Source organism: Alosa alosa, chromosome 24 (assembly GCF_017589495.1).
Source record: "Alosa alosa isolate M-15738 ecotype Scorff River chromosome 24, AALO_Geno_1.1, whole genome shotgun sequence".
Taxonomy (NCBI): Eukaryota; Metazoa; Chordata; class Actinopteri; order Clupeiformes; family Clupeidae; genus Alosa; species Alosa alosa.
The window spans coordinates 25812274-25819773 of record NC_063212.1 but is presented as its reverse complement, the minus strand read 5'-3'; the positions used below and the strand labels follow the sequence as shown (position 1 = coordinate 25819773).

At 54.1% G+C, this 7500-nt stretch overlaps 1 pseudogene; it reads left to right on the top strand.

Annotated features, from left to right (window-relative positions):
• The window catches only part of LOC125289325, a 37249-nt pseudogene that overhangs the window by 1364 nt on the left and 28385 nt on the right, over nt 1–7500 (top strand).

Below are 7500 nucleotides of genomic sequence, written 5' to 3'. Positions count from 1 at the left end.
GCAGACCATTACAGACAAGGCCTGGCACAGTCACTCACTTACACACTCAACTAACCATTACACACTCCATACACACTCCAATACACACTCCATACTGTACACACTCCATACACACAGTGTAATGTTGTGTACTGTATGTCCAACATGTCCAGAACACATGAGGTCATAACTGCTGCCCTCTTTGGTCTGTGTGTCCTTCAGCTGATCTGATGAAGTGTTTCCTTCTTTCTCCTACAGCCTGCAGTACTGCAGTATAACAGATGAAGGTTTCAGAGCTTTAGCATCAGCACTGAGATCAAACTCATCAGCCCTCAGAGAGCTCTATCTGGGGGGAATCAGTCTGGACCCTCAGCACAGCAGCTGCTCTCTGAACTGAAGAAACATCCAAACTGTAAACATCTACAAATATATGACTAATGAATTCATCCTGTTGTGTTCCACCTGAAACATGTTTTCACACTGTGCAGAGTTAAGTGTTTCAGCACATTCATATTTGAAGTAATATGTTTTAAAGTGACTTATGTAAATACAATTGTAAGAAATATTGTGTAATGGATGTTTTCAATATAAAACATGGTGATTCTTTAAGGTATGTGTTAAGCATTATTAATCATTTATTAGGCCTGTATTCACCAATTGAGTATTCTTTAGTAGACTCTTTATTCTTGGTATTACCTTCATAACAAACTAGTATGTCTTGATCTAAACTTATTGCTATATGATAAGTATCAAAACAGTGTGTTTATAGCCTCTTAACAATGTTAGGCTAACAATCCAATCTTTTCTCATCTGTTGTTCCTCGTTGGTGGAACACACTGCCAGTTCCTACAAGGGCAGGGACATCCCTCTCCATTTTCAAAAAACTTCTGAAGACCCAGCTCTTTAGAGAACATATCCTCTCATAGCACCACTTACAACAAGTCTTGCTGATCCTAGCACTTACCAGCCGTCTTGAACTGTGACTCAACTGTTAAAAACAGCACTCACTGATGCACTTATTCTTACTGTACTCTACCGTTTTTAAATTGTCCTAAAATTGTTGAGAGAATTGCTTTAAAACTTAACTGTTACCATGTTGTTAGTCGCTTTGGTTAAAAATGCGTCAGCCAAATGTAATGTAATGTAATAACAGCAGAATAGTTGTAGAATAAGTATTCATATGGCCAAACTTCAGCACAATGTGTCACTTCCCAGGATGCTGTGCCACACAGCTCTGTACAACTGGGAGATGGGCTCCCTGTTCTAAAGTGAGAACTGTCTCCATGGCAGCAAGCACATGAGCATCAGTAATACGGTGGTGGTGGAGATCCCCGGGCTGTGTGTGGGGTTGCCCACGGTGATCTGGGCGCTGCGGGCGCAGGGTGCCCACCAACGGGACAGAGGCTGGGTGATGCCCTCCATCCTGGACCCGCTGCTTACACACACACTCACACACACACACACACACACACACACACACACACACACATGAACTCAAGCCCACAAACTCACACACACAATCTAATGCACAACACTCTAATTGGCATGGTTTTATTTTTATGTATATTGAGCTCAATGCAAATCAAACCAGCTAATAGACTAACTGAAGTATACTGCCCTCCTAATGGTGTGCATAACCAAAATTAGACAGCCAGCCAAACTCCCTGAATGATAACGCGAGAGTCAGGATGTAGCGTCTCAAGCTCCAAGTTTACTGAAGACTCTTTGTTGTCAGACAAGGTGTAAAACTGAAATAATACAGAGATAAAGCCGAATTAATTTCTTATATATTTTATATATTACTAAAGAATGAATATTGAGCCAAACTTACATGAATTATAATGTAATGATCTGAGCCTAGCTGTTCATGACTGTGCTCCCATAATGCTGTTCGGTTGATGTGTTATGTTGAATGTTAATGTTAACCATGCAAGTTACCAATGTTGTGCGTCCTGACTGTCGTGTTTATGTTTATAGTTGATAACAGTGTTCATAACCGGGTCTAACTATTGTGTGTTGTAGATACAGCCTCACATAGATGTTTAGTGCTGGAGCATAAGGGCCAGGTCTGGCCCGGCATTATGCGTTTGTGTGTTTTGGTGCGTAACCAATAAAAGCCATTCTAAGACAACTGTGCAGTTTGTTACATTGGTGTCAGAAGTGGGATGCCGACCCCTACTGGACGGGAGGAGAAAGCTGCGACTGATGCCCTGGCGATGATGAGTTTCCTGCCAAGACGGCTCTTCGACAGCGCGCTCGCCCATGGCCACCTGCTGGGCCCAGCAGACGGAGCCAGCCTGCAGCGGGACCGTGACGGAAGAGACCCGCCCCCGGCCACAGGAGGAAACGAACCGGGCTGATGGCAGCATCCCGCCACTTGAACCCGCTCCACACGGGAGCGATGGAAACCGGCCGGTCCCGGCCCGGCGGCGGCAGAAGGCAATGGTGCCCCCCAGCGCAAAAGTTGCAATGGGCCACTGCAGTTGCCCCAGCAATGGTGTAAAGTTGCCCCACTGCAATGGTGCCCCAGCGTAAGTTGCCCCCAATGGAGCCCCAGCGTAAAGTTGCCCCACTGCAATGGCCCCAGTAAGTTGGCGAAAGGCCACTGGCGACATACCTGGTACAGGTCCGGCTGGCAGCCGAGCTGAATGGCTGGTCGGCGAAGAGAACGGGCGTACAGGTGGCGTTGGCTCTGGAGGGGGACGTGCTACAAGTATTAGAAGACCTGCCACCGGCGGAGCAAGTAAGCTGGACCGCAATCGAAGCAGCTCTGCAACGACGATTCGGCCAGAGAATCTTCATCAGCGATGCCAGAGAACAACTTCGCCCAGACGGGCGCACAAGGACCGAGAGACTGGGCAAGTTCGCGGGCTGACCTGCAGCTGTATGCCCGGCGGGGCTACCCAACGCATACAGCCAGGGTCTACATGAAGAGATGGCACTGGAAGCGCTCGCGCGCAGGCATCCACCCAGAGCGGCTAAAGAACACCTTCGCCTGAGCGCCCCCAGCTCGCTGTCCGTGGCCCTCGCGGAAGCCAAACGGGTGGAAAACATCTTCCGCACAACAGAGTCGAGACATTGCGTACGCCAGACATCGATGGAGGAAGACGGGGAGGAACTGGAGGTGACGCGGCAGACCACGGCACAGCCACCACAACGCCGCCCACGCGAGTGGAAGAGGCTGGCCAGCGGAGACGGATACCACCGGTGTGACGAGCCGGGACACATCGCATGGTACTGCCCAGCCCCGGCACCCCTCACGCTCGCGCCCAGTTACTAGAAGAAGGTGGCACGGCGGGAGGGGCTATGGATTGCATACGGCTGGGCCGGCTCGGGCAAACCAGAGGACTGTATGTGGACTGCACGCTAGACGGGACTCGGTGTCGCGCCTTGATCGATACTGGCTCCACCATCTCGCTGGTGCGCCCCAGTCTCTTACCCGGCACGCTGGTAGCCAGACCCAGAGGCTGGGAAGAGACAAAAACACGGAGAGCGAGCGGAACTGTATGGACAAAAAGTGGTGTGCGTGTGCATCAACGGTGAGACGGCGAACCGCCGGCTTTGGTTGGCTAGCATTCAGGATGATTGCATTCTCGGCCTGGACGTGCTAGAGAAATGGGGGGCTGTGGTGGACATTTCCTGGTTCACACTACTTGGGGACGAGCAGCGCAGTGTTGCACACGACGGGGAAAACAGAGCATGAAGTGCGGAGAGCTGGCGCGACGAGGAACTCTCCAACTCGCTCCACACAAGTCCCGAGGAAGTTTAACTTCGCAAAAGAGTACTCGCCATCCCAGACTCCGCCCTCCCCACACAAGCCCAGAAACTCAAGCCCTTGAAAAAAAAAACAGGTCTCATCCAGGTCCGCTCGCTGAGTCTCCGCCCCTCCCCACAAAAGCCCGCGAAACTCAAGCCCGTGAAAACAACAGGTCTCATCCAGGTCCGCTCGCTGAGGCCGCCACTGCTCAGCTCACGCGGGAGGAGCCAAGAGAGCGGGTTGAGCAAACACCATTCTCCGCTCAGAGAGCGCGGCCCTCTGTAGAGACAAAGCAAGCCGTAAATGAACTCTGCACTCGTAGCTGTGAGGGGCTGAGTGAAGCACAGGGTAGCCAGGTGCGGAGACTACTAGCAGCGCATAACCGACATCTTCGCCGCCAAGAGATGAGGACTGCACCGAACGAGCCTGGTCCAACACGACATCGACACCGAAATGCCCGCCCATGCGACTTCAGCCTCATCGCCACCGCTCGCCAAACGACAAGCAGCTGAAGAAAAGATCAAGGAAATGGCCGCGGCAGGAGTGATAGAGCCAAGCAGTAGTCCCTGGGCTGCGCCGGCTGTACTCGTCCGGAAGAAGGACGGCTCGTGGCGGTTCTGTGTTGACTACAGGCGCCTCAACCAGGTAACCCGGAAAGACCCCTACCCGCTCCCCCGCATTGACGATGCGCTGGACAGCATTGCCGGCTCCTGCTGGTTTAGCTCGCTGGACTTACGCAGTGGCTACTGGCAGATTGAGTTAGCCCCGGAAGCTCGGCCGAAGACAGCGTTTACCATCGGGCAAGGGCTGTGGCAGTTCCGGGTACTTCCGTTCGGCCTATGCAACGGGCCAGCTAACTTTGAGCGGCTGATGGAGCGTGTCCTGGCGGGCATTCCACGAACATGCTGCGTGGTTTACCTGGACGACATCCTGTGTCATGCAACAGACTTCACCGGTGCCATAGGAAATCTGGAGAAGGTGTTCGACGCCATACGAGGAGCTGGGCTCGAAAAAGTGCCACCTGTTCCGGAGGCAAACCGGGTTCCTGGGCCATGTCGTGGGGGCTGCCGGAGTGGCCACCGACCCAGCTAAGGTGGAGACGGTGAGACGTTGGCCTGTTCCACGCGACGGTGCTGAGCTGCGGAGCTTCCTGGGCCTGGCATCATATTAGCGGTGCTTCATTCGGGACTTTGCTACAGTCGCCAGCCCGCTGCATCGATTGACGCACAAAGGCCAGCTCTTCGAGTGGACACAAGAGTGCGACGCGGCATTCCGGCGGCTGCGGAGGGCGCTATGCGAGGCCCCGGTGCTCGCCTTCCCTGACCCTCGACTGCCGTTTATCCTGGACACCGACGCCAGCGACGTGGGCGTCGGCGCCGTCCTCTCACAAGCAGGCGAGCAGGGCGAGCAAGTGGTCGCATACTTCAGCCGCCACTGGACCGAAGCGGAGAAGAATTACTGCGTGACACGCAGAGAACTGTTGGCTGTGGTGGTGGCAGTGCGCCATTTTCGAACCTACTCACGACAAACGGTTCCTGCTGAGAACGGACCACGCGTCGCTCACCTGGCTGCTGAACTTCAAAGAACCAGAGGGCCAGCTGGCTCGCTGGTTGAAGGCGCTCCAGGACTACGACATGGAGATTCGACACCGGGCGGGTCGCCTTCACGGCAACGCAACGCCAAGTCCAGGCGTCCGTGTGCAGCAGACCAGTGCCAACACTGCCACCGGAGGGAGGAGAGGAGCCTGGCCGCGGCTCAACCGGAGCCCGCTCGTCGGCTACAGGCTGGATCACCGCTGGCAGAGAGAGAGAGGGTCGCTGTTTTCAACGCTAGCCAGCGTCGCGCCAACGAGAGGGTCAACGCTCACCAACAGCACGCCATTGAGTGAGGCAATGCTCGCCAGCGCCGCGCCATCAAGAGAGCCACCGCTCGCCAGCTTCACGCCAGCGAGAGTGAACGCTCGCCAACAGCACCCCGAGGTCGTCTCGCCGCCTTCCGCTATCAGCTACAGTGATCGAGAGACCGGAGACAATGCACCGTGACCCAACGCCACTTTGCACAGCACTGGCAGCGGCAGCTGGGGCGGTGGGCGTGATGTCGAGGAGGAGATCCAATGAAGACGCCATGCTTTCGCCGAGTGTGGTCATGGATCGGGGTCAGCGACCGCCATGGACTGGCGTATCAGCTTTTCGATCCAGAGACCAAAGCGATTTATTCACAGTGGCGGGGAATAGTAGCACGTCAAGGACTGTTGTATAGACACTGGCGAAGCTCCCGATAGGCAATCTGACATTTTCCAGTTGCTGGTTCCTGCTGGATTACGAGTCTGTGTGCTGGAACATGCATGGGGGGGCAGTGGACTCTTTCGGCATTGCAAAGACTCTTCGTCGGGCTGAGAGGCCACTTCTATTGGCCGGGATGCAGGCTGGACGTTGAACTGCATGTTCAACTCGCTGTAGCAATACGCAGTCGGGGCTCCCCATGGGCAGGGTAGCCGTCGATGTCATGGGCCCACTGCCAGTCACAGAGAAAATCGCGTGCTTTCGTGGCCATGGACTATTTCACTAAGTGGCGGGGCGTATCGCGGTGCCAGATCAGAGCCCCACACGACAGCGGACAGACTGGTCACTGAGATGTTCTGCCGGTTTGGGGCACCGGAAGAGCTCCACAGCGACCAAGGGCGGAATTTCGAGGCAGAGGTGTTTGCTGAGGTTTGCCAGCGCATGGGCATCCGGAAAACGAGAACGACACCTCTGCATCCACAAAGCGACGGGCTGGTGGAGCGGTTTAATCGGACTCTAGCAGTGCAGCTGGCCATATTGGCCGACCGCCGACAAAAGGACTGGGACTTACACTTGCCCCTGGTGCTCTGGGCATATCGCACAGCGGTGCAAGAGTCAACGAAATGCACACCGGCAGCTCTGATGTTCGGGCGAGAGCTACGCACGCCAGTGGACTTTGTGTTCGGTTCGCCTCCGGAAGTGGAGATTGGAGGTAAGCCAGGGCTGGAATACTACAAGCAGCTACGCGAGAGACTGAAAGGAGTACACGAGTTGGCCAGGCAGGCCATGAGTGAAGCTGATATACGTCAAAAGCGTGCTTATGATACGCGCTGTCGCGGCCAGGAGTTCCAGCCCGGCGATAAAGTTTGGGTGTACTGCCCGGAGAGAAAGAAAGGCATTTCCCCGAAACTCATTAGCCAGTGTGTCGGACCGTGCGATGTCTTAGAGAAGCTGTCTGATGTGGTCTATCGTGTGAGACTGATTAAGCGTCGGAGAGTTGTGGCTCTCCACCGTGATCGACTGGCCCCTTGCTTGCCCGATGCTTTCTATGGCTCAAAACAAACAGATGGTGACGGATGAGAAGACCGCTCCATGATCTGCTGACCTCTTTATTAACTGGCAGGAACATGTGTTAAACTACCTCCTGTTTGCTTTTTCCCTAAATTTTAACTTCCTGCTGCAATACCACATTTGACCACAATACCAAACAGGGGGGGCGCTAGAACGCCCAAACTTCAAAACTGCCCTGGAGGCAGAACACTCCCCGCCTGGCGTCTGTGATGCCACTAACATTTATACTATCTACACGCTTAGTCCTCTTTGGGAAGAAGAATAATTGCAGAGACTGGTCTCAGGAATGTCTTTTGGTATCCCTTGCGCCTGTAGTTCACGCCTCGACCTTCCTCACCTTTCCATCCTGGCTTGGGTGGAGTCATGTCACGCCGATGCCGAGGCCCTTTCGTTTCTTGCAGCTTAAACATC